General features: G+C 47.0%; 1 protein-coding gene across 1 annotated transcript in view; it reads left to right on the plus strand.

Moving 5' to 3' along the window:
• The window catches only part of CTNNA1 (catenin alpha 1), a 187053-nt gene continuing 177786 nt past the window's right edge, over positions 6897-16163 (plus strand). The window contains exon 1 of the mRNA XM_003123988.6: positions 6897-7041. The gene's annotated coding sequence lies outside the window, so the exon portion shown is untranslated. The remainder of the gene's footprint in view (positions 7042-16163) is intronic.

The following is a 16163-nucleotide window of genomic DNA, read 5'->3' on the forward strand; positions in this document are numbered from 1 at the left end:
ATATAGTTCCCTGTGCTCTACAGCAGGACCCCATTGCTTATCCACTCTAAAGGCAATAGTTTGCATCTGTTAACCCCAAACTCCAAGTCCATCCCACTCCCTCCCCCTCGTCAACCATAAGGCTGATCTCCATCACGATGCCTGGCTTTCCTTTGATATCTATGGCCACTCATTCTTTCTGCAAATATTTTTAAAGTGCATTTTTATTTTCCAGGCACTGTGCTAAATTATCATAGCAGAGAAGTAAAACAGTCAGATGCGAGTCCTGTCTTCGTGGAGCTTACAGTCTAATAGAGGAGACAGAAATAAATGGCTAGACAAACAAAACAATTCTAGAGAGGGATGAGTGCCATACAGAAGGGAAATGCAGTTTCGTGGTAGAGAGGGACTGGGGTGGAAGGACCTGGTTCCGGCAGGTCCCTCTGAGCAGGTGATGCGGAAACACCTAGTGTGACAGGTAGAGACAAGTGCTGAGGAATACAGGAGGGTAAAGTGAGAAAATGCAGAGGGGAGGGAGGGAAGTGGGTGCTAGCATTATTTGACAGAGGAGAGTGAGGGAAAGCCACTCGGACAAGGTGGTATTTGAGCAGAGCTCTGAATGAAGCCAAGGAGTGAGCTAAGGAGCTCTCTGGGAGAAGACCATTCCAAGCAGATGAAACTGGAGATGCAAAGGCCCCAAGGGGAAAAATGCTTCCCTCTGTTAGGGGAAAGTCTGGGACTCCCCGTGTCGGCTGGAGCGGAAGAATCGGGGGGCGGGGGGGGGAGCCAAAGATGGGTCGGCAGTTGCTGGGGAAGATCCTGTATCTGTTTTTTAGAGTGAGATGGGAAGAGCTGGAGGGTTTTGAACAGATAATGTGTTTTAAATGGTTCAGATGCTGCCATAAAAGAGCATTAAAACAAATATGTGTACGTTGTTCAAACATCAATGGGATAGTATGAGCATTGCTTTACAATCTGCTTTTTTCCAAAGTGAATTTTAAAAATGCGAAAACTGATCATCTCAGCTCTTAGTCTGAAATCCTTTGCGATGCCCCATTCCCTCAGTCAAGTCTGAGGCCTTACACACCTCCTCCTGTCTGGCCTCTGCCCGCGTTATAGCTCCCAGATGACAGAACTTCTTTTTCTAGAGTGGGACTTGGGGCCCTCAAACTTGCTTATCCCCTGTGTAGAATTATTTTTTTCTCCCTTCCTCCCTATGTCAATGGCTTTTCTATGGATGCCACATAGTCATTCGTTCATTCATTTAATATTTATTTATTTATTTTTATTTTTGCTTTTTGCTTTTTAGGACCGCACTTGCAGCATATGGAGGATTCCAGGCTAGGGGTCAAATCATTGCCACAGCCACAGTAACGCAGGCTCTGAGCTGAGTTTGTGACCTACACCACAGCTCATGGCAACACCGGGTCCTTAACCCACTGAGCAAGGCCTGGGATCGAACCTGCAACCTCATGGTTCCTAGGTGGATTCGTTTCTGCTGCGTCACGATGGGAACTCCCCATTTAATATTTATTGAGGGGCCAGCTATGTCCTTCAGATCCTATTCTAGAAATAGTCTAGGCACCAGGGACACAGTATAGAACAAAACAGACAAAAATTCTAGCCCTCACAGGACTTAAATTCTAGTTGGAGGAAGACAAGAGAAAACAGTAATTAAAAAAAATTATATATATATACAAATATATATACACACTACATGACCTGTAGGTCGGATGGTGATACACCCTAAGGAGAAAAATCAGGAGTTCCTGCTGTGGTTCAGTGGGTTAATGCCTCTGTGGAGGCACCAGTTCCATCTCCAGCCCACACAGTGGGTCGAAGATCTGTTGTTGCTACAGCTGTGGTGTCAATTATAGCTCTGGCTTGGAGTCGATCCCTGGCTTGGGAACTTCCATATGGTGCAGGGGCGGCTGAAAAAGAAAAAAGAAGGAGTTCCCTTTGTGGCTCAGTGGTTAAGGAACTCGATTAGGATTCTTGAGGATGTGGGTTCGGTCCCTGGCCTCAATCATTGGGTTGAGAATCCGGTGTTGAGCTGCGGTAAAGGTCGCAGATGTGGCTCGGATCTCCCTTTGTGACCCCTAGCCTGGCAACCTCCATATGCCACAGGTGCAGCCTTAAAAAGACAAAAAAAAAAAAAAAAGACAAAAAAGAAAAATCAGACAATGAAGGCGGGATGGGATGTTGGGGAAGGGACAGCAGTGTTCCGTAGGGTGGCCAAGGGGAAGCCTCACCAAGAAAGTGACAGCTGAGCAAAGATCTGGGGGAGGTGAGGGAGTGAGTCAAGCAGCTATTTTGGAGGAGAGCATTCCAGGCAGAAAGCAAAGGCCCTAAGGCAAGAGCCTGCCTGAAGTATTCCAGGCACAGTAAAGAGGCCAGTGTGTCAGAGGAGCCTGTGGGGGCAGGTGCGCGCTGGAGGCCCTTATAAGGACCTCACCTTTTACTCTGAGTGAGACAGGAGCCACTGGAGGGTTTCGGGCAGAGTAGGAGTGACATAAACATTTTAACAGGCGCGCTCCAGTTGCTGAATGGAGACCAGGCAGAGGGAGGCAGGGGCAGAAATAGGGAGACCAGTGGGGAGGCTCCTGTGAAATGCAAGCTAAGTGATGATGATGGCTTGATTCAGGACGGTAACAGGGAAGACGGCAAGAAGCTGGTGGATTCTGAATATTGAAGATAAAGGTATAGGATCGCTGAGAAAGCCAACATGAAATGTGTGAGAGAAATAAGCTAGTCAAGGATGAGTCCCAAGTTTGGGCTAAACAGCTAGAATAATGGAGTCGCCATTTACGAAATGAAGAAAGCCATGGGATGGGCAGGTTCGGACACAAGTATCAGGAAATCGGTTTTGGACACATAACGATATTAAGTGTGAGATGCCAAGATGCACACTGGGTCTCCGTATGGAGGCATCAAGTCGGGAATTGGATCTGGCAGTTTAGAATTCAGAGAGAAAGGTTCAGGCTGAGATACCAACCTGGAGTTGCTAGCGTATTTAACCCAAAAGACTGGGTGAGAGCACCACTGGATTGATGGTAGACAGGAAAAGAGGTCCAAGGACTGGGACACTCCAACTGCAGGTCTTAAACTTTTTGATCTCAAGATCCATTTACACTCATAAAAATTTCTGAGGCACTCTTTTTTTTTTTTTTTTTTTGCGGCACCCGCGGCTGTGGAAGTTCTCTGGTCAGGGATCTAACCCAAGCCACAGCAATAATTTAAGCCATAGCAATGAGAACACCAAGTCCTGAAGCACTAAGCCACTGGGTAACTCCTTGAGGATCTTAAAGAGTTTTTTATTTAATGTAAGTTTTATGTATCATTGTTGACTGTACTATTACACGTTATCATAAGTAGCTTTATTTTTTTAAGTATAGAAAGTCCGAGCGCGTGTGTGTGTGTGTGTGTGTGTGTGTGTGTGTGTCTTTTCAGGGCTGTACCCTCGGCATAGGGAAGTTCCTAGGCTAGAGGTGGAATCAGAGCTGCAGCTGCCAGCCTACCCCACAGCCGAAGCAACGCCAGATCTGAGCCTTGTCTGCGACCTACACTGCAGCTCACAGCATTTCCAGATCCTTAACCCACTGAGCGGGGCCAGGGATCGAACCCACAACCTCGTGGATATTAGTTGGGTTCATTACCACTGAGCCACAATGGGAACTCCCTCTCTTTTCTTTTTTGATTAATACATTATTTTTTATTTTTTTATTTTTATTTTATTTATTTATTTATTTTTGTTGTTGTTGCTATTTTTTGGGCCGCTCCCGCGGCATATGGAGGTTCCCAGGCTAGGGGTTGAATCGGAGCTGTAGCCACCGGCCTACAGCCAGAGCCACAGTAACGCGGGATCCAAGCCGCATCTGCGACCTACACCACAGCTCACGGCAACCCCGGATCGTTAACCCACTGAGCAAGGGCAGGGACCGAACCCGCAACCTCATGGTTTCTAGTCGGATTCGTTAACCACTGCGCCACAATGGGAACTCCAATACATTATTTTTTAGAACAGTTTTAGGTTTACAGAAAATGTGAGGGCAAAGTATAGACAGTCCCCATGGAGCGCTCCCTAACCAGACTTTTTCACATTAACGTCTTGCATTAGGGTAGCACACTTGTTACAGGTGATGGGCCATGTGGATGATATCATGTCTCTGCCCCCACCTTCCCCAGTGCTCCACCCAGTCATGCCTCCCTCCTTCACCCAGCTCCTGGCAGCCACTCATTTGTTCATTTATTTTTTTTTACTGGCCATACCTTCAGCCTGTGGAAGTTTCCAGGCCAGGGACTGAGTCCGAGCTGCAGATGTGGCCTACACCACACTTGCGGCAACACCAGATCCTTTGTAACTTACTGCGCTGGGCCTGGGGGTTGAATCCCTGCCTCTGCAGCGAGCCAAGCCACTGTGGTTGGATTGTTAACCCACTGTACCACAGTGGGAACCCCTCTCTGATCTTTTTACTGTTTCCGTAGTTTTGCCTTTTCATATACTTTTTTTTTTGGTCTTTTTGTCTTTTTAAGGCCGTACCCACGGCATATGGAGATTCCCAGGTTAGGGATTGAATCAGAGCCATAGATTCCTACACCACAACCATAGCAACTCGGGATCCGAGCTACATCTGCAAATTACACCACAGCTCAAAGCAATGCCAGATCCTTAACCCACTGAATGAGGCCAGGGACTGAACCCACTTCCTCATGGATGCTAGTCAGGTTTGTTAACTGCTGAGCCACAACAGGAACTACCATCATCACACTTTTTTTGTCCCCTGATCCTTCCTTTCCTCAAACAAATCCCCACTTTCATCTTTAGGGCCTGTTGAGGGTCTGTTCGGGCTCCCAAAGCCTGAGTACAAAACCACCACAGAATGAGGAGCTTGTGACAACCAGAAATTTCTTTCTCACAGTTCTGGAGGCTGGAAAGTCCAAGATCCAGGCCCCTGCCTCATCCTACTCTGGTAAGAGCTCTCTTCCTGGCTCATGGTCAGGCCTTCTTGCTGTGTCCTTACACAGCAGAAGGGGCAAGGGCTATCTCTGCGGCTGCCTTTGTCAGGGCACAAATCCCATTTAGGACGCCTCTGCCCTCGTGTCCTGACTGCCGCACCTCAGGGAGGGGACACAGGTGTGCCTTCAGCCTCTGACAAACATTTCCAGCCAGGTTGGCAGGCCCTGGGGCCAGAGAGTTTGACAGGTTCTCTGGGGTCTGATCGCCCTTTGTTTTTCGCCAGGCAGGGCTCTAGAGACTCTGGAGCTGGAGACTATGGAGCCATAATCACTTCGTCTCTGGGGGTGGGGTTCAGGGGCCTGCTTGGTTTAATATTCCATTGCTGCTATCTTAAAATTGTTAGCAATTTTTGGAGTTCCCATTGTGGCACAGTGGGTTCAGAATTCAACTGCAGCAGCTTGGGTCACTGCAGAGGTGCAGTGTGTTCAAGGATCCTGTGTTGCCACAGCTTCGGTATAGGTCACAGCTGTGACTCAGGCTGCATTCTTGGCCTGGGAGATTTGACAAGCTGTGAGTGTGGGCATCAAATGAAAAAAAAAAAAAAAAAAACAAAAAACTGAAAACCTGTTAGTAATTTTTCAACAAGGGGCATCATAAATTGAGTAGCTGGTACTTGAGTGAAGAGATGAGTATACAAAATTATGGAGCATAATCCTTTAACTATGTCTTTTGTTAGTTCAAACAAGTATTTATTGATTGAATACTATGTTCTAAGGTAGCTAAGTGTAGCTGGAGGAAGCCACAGCCACTCCATGTAGGGGAGACCACAGGAGCAAAAGCTCTGAAGATGGAAACAGCATGGACTGTGGCTGGACAAGAATGGCCTCATTAAGGTTACAGTGGGCACTTGCACCTACAGAGAGTAACTGGGCCCCGCCTAGGGGATGAGCCTTGTGCTGGGTGCTGTAGGAGATACAGCTGCTGCCCTCCAGGAGTTTGCATTTCCTGGGAAAGGGAGATTTGAGTAGAAAAAGGTAAACATGCTGAGGGCAGGTCTCCCTAGCACCCTGTTCAGAGCTCAGCCCAAAACGAACAGTGGATACTGCTGTCATGCATAATTTTGGACTTAATAGACCAGTGCAGAAATCAACTCGTTCGTCATCCCATGATGGAGAAGGAAGTCATACCAGACTGAGAGTGTAGTATTTTTGGTTTTGTTTTGTGGTTTTTGGGGGGAGCGTTCAGTAGAAAGATAAGGAAGGAAGAGTGGGAATGAAATTCCCTAAATGGCCAGAGGGATAGGGATAGAAGCCAGGTCCTTCAAATGTGCGTGTGTGGGGAGGGGGACAATCTCAGGAGGTGATGCTCCTGTCACAAGCCTCTTGTTCTCCATCAGGAAGGCTGTTGGGTTTACCCATCTGTCAAGCGACCGGCTGAGTTGGGTGATTGCTAGGAGGCTTTCCCATCGCACATTATGAGGTCCCTGGAATTGGATTCGAGTTGCACTCTGCCTCAAGGTGTGAGGCTTCAGTTTTTCCTTCCGTAAAGCCAGGGAATGGGCCTGGAGCTCTTTTCTGGAAGCCTGTGCCCCGGGAACACCTGTGGCACTCGGAAGTCTGCGCCGCCGGGCCGCCGGGTCCCAGGGGCATCAGCGGGAGGTGGGGCCAGAGCGGGCGGTGCCCGGAGACTCACCTGTGCGCCGCGCGCTGACTCACCTGCCCTCCCCAGCTGGCGGGCTGTTCCAGGCACCCGCGCTCCTCCCTCCGCTCGGGGGTGGGGGTCTCTCCCGGCCAGAGTGCCCACTAGGGGCTTGGCAAGAAGAACCTCGAGGGTCAGGGGCAGAGAGCAAGAGGGCCTCTGGGGGGTCCGGGCCTGGCGGACCAGGCGCTCCGGGTCAGGGGCCACCCTGGCCAGCGGGGTGGCAGCGGGAGGCGCCGGGAAGAGCGCGCCGGAGGGAGGTGCCGGGAAGGGCGGGCGGGGCCCGGGACGCGGGGCGGGGGCGCCGGGCGGCCCATTTCCTCCCTGGAGCCGGACAGGGGCAGACAAAGCGGCGGCCGTTGGCTTCGGGCCTCGGGAATCTTCCTGCCTCGCCTCGCTCGCCGCAGGTAATTGCCTTCGCGCGGGTGTGGGCGCCCCTCGCTGGGCAGGGGGCTCCTCGGGCGGGCGGCCCGGGCGGTCCCCTTTGCGACCCCGCCTGGCCTCGGGCTCCGGGTGGGCGCCGCTGCGGCCTCCGGCCCGCTCTCGCCGCGGGGCCCCGGGCCTGGGCCCTGGTGGAGCGGGCGGGGCCGGCGCTTACTGGCGCTCGGGAAGTTGAGGGCCCGCGGCGGCCGGAGCAGCGCGAGCGGCAGGCCCCGCGCCGCCGCGGCGCCTGCTCTCGGGAAAGTTTCTCCGGGCTTGGAAACTTTGTTCGAGTAGCCTCGGTGCGCGCGCCAGGCCCGCGCTGAGCCCGCTCGGCCGCCTTCCTCGAGGGCAAGAGTCCGTGCGTGGTTCCGCGGGCGGGCGGGCGGCGGCGTTGCGTTTTCCGGGGAAGCGAGTGAGGTCTGTGGTTTCTGGCATCGCACCCCTCCCCCCGCCACCGAAACTTGCCGGTCAGGTGGACGGGGCGGCTGCTGGGCCCGCACCCTCGCGTTCCCGGCCCGAGCGCATGTGCGAGTTTGCGTGTCCCTTTCTCGGACACAGTCTGGCTGGGAAGGGGCGCCACACCCGTGTGGACTTTTGGCGTGTACATGTGAACCTTTGTTGTGAAATTCCTCGGACTTCTGTGCTGTGTAATTGGACGCCCTGAACTCTAATTAGTTCTGGTTTGCACGAGGGACGTTGGAATCTTTTTTTTGTTGATTTCTAAAGGGGTGTGTTTGTGTGGGAGAGGGAGAGAGAGAGAGAAAGGGAGAGAGAGAGAGGGAGAAACACTTGTTGGAAAAAATGTTGTCTGAATGCCTACTAACCTTGGTGTGGCAGGAATGGCTTCCCAATAATGCAGGCGGCAGTTGGCTCCAATCCAGGACTGAAACCCTATTATGTCCCTCTGCGTCTTTGCAACATTTTTTGGTGTTTGCTTTGTACAGAATTTACAATAATCTAGAAAAGAGTAAGGTATGTTCACTCTCTAGATTATTAAGGCGTTTCTTATGTGTGTTGAAGGAAGTGATTACATCACTGTATTGTTGCAACAGGATAGGCATTTCCATGGGAGGATCGTATGTTTAGCAGTGATTTTTGAAGATTGTATAGGTGTGTGTCACTTTAGGAAAGTGTGGATTTGTAAATCACCTTAGTGAGGATGTGGTACTTTAATCCATAGCTTTTGTCCAGTGATTTACTCTTTCTGACTTTTATCAAATTACAAAAATCATTTTTATCCACTTTCTTAAGGGCCCACAGTTGATTAAGAAATAGTCTCTGCCCCAAGAACCCACCGTGTAATAGGGAAGGGACACACAGCTTGGGTGTAGTGCAAGGCCGATGGCGATATGAACCACAACAGTAATGACCAAAAACTTGTGCGTGGGTCACACCTTACGTAATAATAATGATAAGAGAAACTCGTGGAATTGTGCAGGGGGATCTAGTAAGTTTTGTTTGGATAAGACCAGAGGGCTTCCAGGAGGGGACGGGCATTTGAACTGGTTAGAGCAGCAGTGGGGTTTTGTCGGGAAGAAGCATGAAAGGGCATAAAGGCGTTTGTGGAATTGGATTATAAATCTCTCCTGGTTTTCCTTATACTTTTGGCTCTTGTTTCTTAATCTTTCTGTTGTTGTTCAAACCACTTATATCCAAGATTCTAACGTATCTCAGCCCTTCACACCACTGATGTGGCATCATTCTCCCACCACCAGTCACATCTTTTTCCAGGGGTGACCTAGAGATCGGGGTGCCCTCTCCCGGGTTGAGGATCACTTCTGTACAGTCTCCCTGTCATCAAATGTAAGCTGAAGTCCAACACTTTGTGGGCTAAAGCTAAAGCTTCTATTTTGAGTGCAGATGTCTTAGCTCACCCACATGGTCAGCTGTGCATCAGAGATCTCCTTCAGTGTCCAGGGGCTTCGCAAACTCTGCAGGACCAAAATGAGATAAGTGACCTAACCTAGATATGGAGATGGGCAGTAACTGGCAGAGTTGAGGGATTTCTGAAAAGGAACAATAGTTAGTGACGGGACAGGCAGACCTGGATATTGGGGGTGGTGGTGGAGAGTCCTCTGATCTTAAAGGTCCTGAGATAGCAAAAAACTCCTTGTGTTTAGAGACCTAAGAGAAGGTTCGTGTAGCTTGGATGCATGCTTTGGGGGTAGGAAGGAGCCCTGGCATGAGATTGCCAGGGAACTCCAGGTCACGTGCCTGGATTTTATTCTAAGAGCTGTGAGAAGCCATTGTAGGAAGTTTCAAGATCTGATTTCCTTTTTAGGAAGATCACTCCTGCTGGTGCCTGCAAGGCTTGTGTTTGTGCACTAGTAGAAGTAGGAGGTTGATCCAGGAGGATGGTAGGAGTGAGGTGGTGGGGCTAAAGGGAGCTGTACTTTGGAGAAACGAGATAAGCCTTAGGGAAGGATTGGATGCAGCGGCCTAGGCCCTAGGCGGGTCTGTTGGTTTGTTGTTTCCTCATTGCTGCTCCTCCTCTGCTCCCACACCCAGTTTGGATTCCATCACTTACATGAGCTTTTAGTCATATCTCAAGTCCCCCTTAGCACTTTTCTGTCTGGTAGCAAACCTCTTCTCACCAGGTACATGGCACTTGATCTTATTACTGATATGCCTGTTGGCCTTTCTTGATAGAAGGTGAGCCTTGAAGGCTGATAGCCTTAGCCTTTGGCGTGTACCTGGCCTGGAGATGTTTAAAAAAAAAATAGAAGCATGTTGAATGAAGGATAAAAAGAGTCTTTTTTCTTCTGGAGTCTGGTTTATGAGTGGAACTCTGACAGATGAGAGGACAGTCAGATAGTGGAGGGCCTGGAATACTGGACCAAGAGACATCTCCAAGCCTTTCTTTAAACCTAGATCTGATCAGATGAAGTCCTTTCCTTCCTCTCTCCTCTTAGCATGAATTCCTTTTTGCCCTTCTCTCTGCTTCCACAGTAGTTTATTTATCAGTATTATTATTTTTGCTTTTTTTTTTTTTTTTTTTTTTTTTTTTTTAGGGCTACACCTATGGCATATGGAGGTTCCCAGGCTAGTGGTCTAATCAGAGCTGCAGCTGCCAGCCTATGCCATAGGCACAGCAATGCGGGATCCGAGCTATGTCTGCCACCTACACCAGAGCTCAGAGCAACGCCAGATCCTTAACCCACTGAGTGAGGCCAGGAATCGAACCCGCAACCTCATGGTTCCTGGTTGGGTTCGTTTCTGCTGTGCCATGGTGGGAACTCCTTCCATGGTAGTTTAGATTATCTTCTTTGAATTATTGAAATAACTTGTAGTTCTCTGGATAAGTTGTAGTGTTGTTTGCTTTGGTGCCTTTTTCGTATTTTTTCTTTTGTCAGGAGTAACTTTTTTCTCATCCATCTGACAAACAAATTTTTTAAAACCCACCTTAGACGTCACTGACTCTGGGCTTTAGTTTGGATCTCAGTGTTTCTTGGGTACCTTGTACATATTCTGTGGTAGCATCTTTAATGTCCTTAGGTAAATTTCTTATGGATGACTTCATCCTAACTGGTGATTTCTTAAATACCCCCCCCTTTTTATGGCCTTACCTTTGGCATATGGAAGTTTCCAGGCTAGGAATTGAATCGAAGCTGCAGGCTTCCACCACAGCCACAGCTATACTGGATTCTGAGCCACATTTGTGACCTATGCTGCACCTTGTGGCGAGACGGATCCTTAACCCACTGAGTGAGGCCAAGGATCAAACCTGCGTCCTTGTGGATATAGTCAGATTCATTTCCTCTGAGTCGTGATGGGAACTCCTATTTTTTATTTTTTTTAGAGCCACACCCATAGCATATGGAAGTTCCCAGGCTAGGGGTCAAATGGGAGCTGCACTGCCAGCCTACAGCATGGCCACAGCAACACAGGGTCTCAGCTGAGTTTGGGACCTATGCTTCAGCTCACGGCAATGCTGGATTCCTTAGCCACTGAGCCAAGCCAGGGATTGAACCCACATCCTCGTGAATACTAGTCGGATTTGTTACTTCTGAGTCAGGGAACTCCTATTTTAAATAAAACTTTAAAAAATTAAAGTATAATGTGCATGGAGAAAAGTGCTCAAATTAGAGAACTTGTTTAATGAATTATTTGAGTGAACACCACGCATAGCCACCATCCAGATCAAGAAACAGAAAAGTATCAGTACTCCAGAAATCCATCTCTGTCCCTTAGCCGTCTCTGCGCACTTGTCCGTTCCCTTCAGTTTTTATTCTGAGAATCCAGAGCATTGTCTTGTTTCTTTTGGCTGCCTGGGCCAGGGGTCAGATCTGAGCCACGGTTGCGACCTCTGCTGCAGCCGCGCTAACACCAGAACCTTTGACCTTCTGTGCTGGGCCGGGGATCTCATTTGTTTCCTGGAGCTGCGGAGACCTGCTCATCTTGTTGCACCATAGTGGGAACTCCTGGAACATTGTTGTTGATCTCTCAGTGTTTGCAAAAGTTGGTAGAATTTCTTAACATCTTCCCCTCTGCTCTTCAGTCTTTACATATAAGCGATATTCCTCTTTTGGGAAATTTACTACTATCTTGTTGTCGCACTGGTCTGATACTTAGATTGGCATTCAGGGTTTCTATGCTCTGGCTGTAACTTACTTTTCTTTTGGCCACGCCCTTGGCATGCACACATTCCTGGGCCAGGGACATACCATAGCAATGACAACGCTGGATTTTTAACTCACTGCATCACTAGGGAACTCCTCTAACTTACTTTTCAGCTTCATTTTCTATTGTAAGATGTTGCTACCTGTCTCTGCATCTCTGAGGCATTTTTTTCTGGAATGCTCCATCCTTCCTTCACGCAAATGTAGTCTGTCTGAAGGCTGATTTGTTTTTTTCCTCTTTGGGGCCTCACACCTGGCACATGGAAGTTCTCAGGCTAGGGGTTGAACCGAAGCTGCAGCTCCTGGCTTAGGCTGCACCTGCTGGCCTACGCCACAGCCACAGCAGTGCAGCATCCGAGCCGTCTCTGTAACCTACACCAGAGCTCACAGCAACGCTGGATCCTTAACCCACTGAGCGTGGCCAGGAATTGAATGAGTCCTCATGGATATCAGTGGGGCTCATTTCCACTGCACCGCAAGGGGAACTCCATGAAGGCTGATTAATATGCCTCCCCACCCCCTGCGCCTTCGTCTTATGAAAGTTCCCAGGCTGCAGTGACAACTGCCATATCCTTAATTCACTGCATCATAAGGGAACTCCTAATATGCTTTTTCTATTGAGACATTGGTCATTATTGCTAAAAGTGATCTTTTCTGAAAATTTGAATCAGATTATGACATTCTCACAGCACTACCCTGTTTTTTTTTTTTTGTGTTGTAACATTTACATAACAAAACTCAGCATTTAAATGGTTTTTATATTCAGTGGCATTAAGTACATTCACATCTGTCCACATCCGGAAAAATTATCTTAAACTGAAACTCCATATCCTTTAAACAGTAACTCCCCATTCCCTCTCCTGCAGCCCCCCAGCGACCACCATTGTACTTTCTGGCTCATTGAATTTGGCTTAAGTACTCTGCTTGTTTCACTTAGCATAATGCCTTCCAGGTTCACCCGTGTGGTAGCCTGTGTCGGGATCCCCTTCCACTGTAAGACTGAGTAATACTCCTTTATCCAGTTTTCTGGATGAACGCTGGGGTTGCCTTCACTTTTTTTGCAGTGTGAATAATGCTGCTTTGAATGTAGATGTGCAGATGGGTGTTTGTGTCCCTACTTTCAGCTCTTTCGGGTGCATACCCAGCAGTGGAATTTCTAGCTCATGTGGTGCAGTAACTCTCTGCGGGTTTTGAGGACTTGCCATGCGGTTTTCCACAGCAGCTATGGCATTTTACATTCCTAACAGCAGTGTTCTGTTTTGCTCCACATTCTCTCTCTCTCTCTTTTTTTTTTTTTTGGCTACAACCTGCAGCACCTTGATGTGGGATTTCAGTTCCCAGACCAGGGATTAAACCTGGGCTGCAGTGGTGAAAGGGCCAAATCCTGACTATTGGGCCACCAGAAAACTCCCATGTTTTTATTTACTCTTTATTTTTTAATTTTTTTTTTGTCTTTTTGCCTTTTCCTGCGGCATATGGAGGTTCCCAGGCTAGGGGTCGAATTGGAGCTGTAGCCACCGGCCTACAGCCAGAGCCACAGCAACGCGGGATCCGAGCCGCGTCTGCAACCTACACCACAGCTCACGGCAACGCCAGATCGTTAACCCACTGAGCAAGGGCAGGGACCGAACCCGCAACCTCATGGTTCCTAGTCGGACTCGTTAACCACTGCGCCACGATGGGAACTCCCAAAAATGTAATTCTTAAAAGATCATAAACAATTTTGTAGTAGGGTGTTTCCTGCTGTTGTTAATTTGTCATTCACATAATTTGTCATTCTGTTACCTGATGATTTATGGTGATAAGGTGCTTTTAGGAGTTTTTAATCTTAGCAGTCTCAACTGGAGAGTTTGAACTTTGTCATCCATGTGATGAATAAGAGGACTTTTAAAAGATAGTTATTTTAACTTCTCATGTGATAAAGTGCTGTTTTATTCTTTTAGTTATGGAGTGCTGAACAGGACCTGTTTGTCCATATTAAATTGTCTTTTGCGTAAAACCAGCACTTAGATGGCATTGAGTTACTAATTGACCTTTCTAAAGACTTTTCTAGACCATAATTTCTTTTTTTACTTGCTGAACTCCTTTAAGGCAATTACATTCTAACGTATCTTTCAGTCTTTTGTGTTTTCTGACTCTTACTAAACCCTCAGTAGATATTATTCAATAATTAATTAATTATGGTATATTTGCTAACTATAGGATTGTGCATGGAGAAGGCTCGGCTTTACATCCACTTTATTGAAGCTTGTTTGCAGAGTATGGAAGTTGCCGAGTCAGGGACTGAATCCAGGCTACAGCTGTGACCGACGGTCGCCACAGCTGCAGCCTTGCTGGATCCTTAACCCACAGCCGGAACTCCTGCCCATCCTTATTTCCAAGGGAAACTTCTTAGAAGGGAAATTCCCGGGGGGAAGAGATTGGCTACTCTAAAAATTTTTGTTAAAAGTTATGGTTTCATATACACAACAGAATTTTAACCATTTTTTGTTTGGCCGCACCCACGGCATATGGAAGTTCCTGGGCCAGGGATTGAATCCGTACCACAGCGGTGACCCAAGCTGCTTCAGTGGCACCACTGGACCAGATCCTTAACCTACTTTGCCACAGGATGACTTCTATTTCAGGGATTTTAAGTGTAGAGTTTAGTGACATAAAGTAGCTTTAAGTTGTGCATAATCACGATCCATTTTCAGAACTTCATCATTCTGAACAGGAACTCCAGTCATTAAACAGTAACTCCCCATCCTGTCCTCTCCCCAGCCCCAAGGAATCTCTGGTCTCTTTTTTTTCTTTATGAATTTGCTAATTCTGGGTACTCATACAAGTGGGATCAGGCATTTGTCCTTTTGTGTCTGGCTTATTTCATTTAGCATAGTGCATTTGAGATTCATGTGCGTTGTAGCATGTGTCGGAAATTCCTCTTTTTTTCTTAATTAAAAAAATTGTGGTAAAATATAAAATTTACCATCCTAACTATTTTTAAATGTGCAGTTCACTGATATTACGTATGTTCATACTGTGCCGTCATCACCACCATCCATCTCCAGAAGTCATTTAATCTTACACAATGAAAACTAAACCCATGACACAGCAACTCACCATCACCCTCTTAGGCCCGCGCTTGGCAGCCACCTTTCTGCTTTGTCTCTGACCACTCTAGGTACCGCATGTAAGTGGAATATTACTGTCTTTTTATGACTGGCTTATTTTGTGACTAGCTTATTTTATTTAGCATAATGTCCTCAGAGTTCACCCATGTTGCAGCATATGGCAGACTTTGCTTTTTAAGGCGGTATAATATTTTATGTATATCCCACAGTGTGCTTATCCATTCGTCAATGAACTTGGATTGCTTCCAAGTTTAGCTACTGTGAATAATACTGCTGTGAACATGGGTGTACAAGTATCTCTTTGAGACACTGCTTTCAGTTCTTTGGGATATAAACCCAGAAGTGGAATGTTGCATTGTATGGTGAGTCTATTTTTAATTTTTTGAGGAACCGCCCTACCATCTTCCACAGTGGCTGTGCCATTTTGCATTCCTGCCAACAGGGCACAAAGGGTTCTAATTTCTCTACACTCTTACCAATGCATCTTATTTTCTACTTTCATGATAGTAGCCATCCTAATGAATGTGAGGTGGTCTCTCATGGTAGTTTTATGTGCATTCAACCAATAAACCCTTGACAAGATACTCAGCGTCACTCATCACTTGGGCATATCTCTCCATGGGTTTATTGGCCATTTGTGTATCTCTGAAGAAAGTCTTTTCAAGTCATCAAGTTAATTTGTTTTTTTGGTTGTTGAAGTTTAGTTCTGTATGTATTCTGGATGTTAATCTTTTTTTTTTTTCTTCATTTTTTTATTACTCAAATGAATTTATCACATCTGTAGTTGTATAATGATCATAACAATCTGATTTCACAGGATTTCCATCCCACAGCCCAAGCACATCCCCCCACCCCCCAAACTGTCTCCTCCGGAGACCATAAGTTTTTCAGTGTCTGTGAGTCAGCATCTGTTCTGCAAAGAAGTTCCGTCTGTCCTTTTTTCAGATTCCACATGTCAGTGAAAGCTGGATGTTAATCTCTTATCACATATGTTTTGCAGTTATTCTGTTTTCTTGGTTGCTTTCTCATTCTTGATAATGTCCTTTGATACACAAAAGTTTTTATTTTGTTTATCTGTTTATCTGTTTTTTCTTTGGTTACCTGTGCCTTTGGTGTCATATCCAAGAAATTGTTGCCAAATCTAATGTCATGAAACTTGCCCTGTGATTTCTTCTAAGAGTTTTATAGTTTTAACTCTTAGATTTAGAACTTTGATCCCTTTTGAGTTAATTTTTGGATATGATATTGAGTCCAGCTTCATTCTTTTACATGTAGATAACCAGTTTTCTCAGCCCCACTTGTTGAAAAGACTGTTCTTTTATCATGGAGTGGTTTTTAACATCCTTGTTGAAAAGCATTTGACTAGAAGTTTTT

The sequence above is a fragment of the Sus scrofa genome, chromosome 2 (genome assembly GCF_000003025.6).
Source record: "Sus scrofa isolate TJ Tabasco breed Duroc chromosome 2, Sscrofa11.1, whole genome shotgun sequence".
NCBI lineage: Eukaryota > Metazoa > Chordata > Mammalia > Artiodactyla > Suidae > Sus > Sus scrofa.